The sequence below is a fragment of the Austrofundulus limnaeus genome, unplaced genomic scaffold (assembly GCF_001266775.1).
Source record: "Austrofundulus limnaeus strain Quisiro unplaced genomic scaffold, Austrofundulus_limnaeus-1.0 Scaffold1554, whole genome shotgun sequence".
NCBI lineage: Eukaryota > Metazoa > Chordata > Actinopteri > Cyprinodontiformes > Rivulidae > Austrofundulus > Austrofundulus limnaeus.
Window position 1 is genome coordinate 39,513 of NW_013953956.1, and position 794 is coordinate 40,306.

A 794-nucleotide genomic window follows, 5' to 3' on the forward strand; every position below is an offset into this window, starting at 1 on the left:
GTTCATTTCCTGTTTCTGACACATAAACTGGGTGATTAAATGTCATGTCACCTATCCTTAAATGTAACAAAGTTACATAAGGAAGAGGAGATTCAGATTGAGAGTAGGTTGTTATGTTTGTGCAGCAAGATTTGATGTCTACGTGTGTGTTGTTATCCTTAGCAGCGTCCTGTAGATCATGTAACAGTTCAGAAGTCATAACTGTTATGTTAGCTCCTGTGTCAATGAGGCCTTTCTGTTCTAGGACGCCTCCTAGAGTCAGAGGTAGGTATAGCTTCTTTGAGCTCCTCTCTTTGTAAATGTCACAGAGATGCTGATAACCAGGCCTGTTTAACAGGATAACCTGTTTCACTGTCGTGATCAGTTAAAGTGTGGACCTGTTCTGCCTGTATCATAAACACTTCTGTTTGGGTGTCTGATGAGACAGGTTCTGAAACATAACTTGCTGTGTCAGAAAAATCCGTTACAGTTTGACTGTCCTCTGCAGAACTACTGTCTGAGGTGTCTGTGTCCACAGTCTCATATGAATCTGAACCCTCTGAGTTGTGTCTTTGAAACATGAATGAGCCTCATTGACACAGGAGCTAACATAACAGTTATGACTTCTGAACTGTTACATGATCTACAGAACGTTGCTAAGGATAACAACACACATGTAGACATCAAATCTTGCTGCACAAACATAACAACCTACTCTCAATCTGATTCTTTTTATGAGCTCAACTTGGACCGGGTCAGAACCGCGTCCTGCATAAGGCTATAAGTCATTCCTTACCCCCTTTTTGATACAGAAG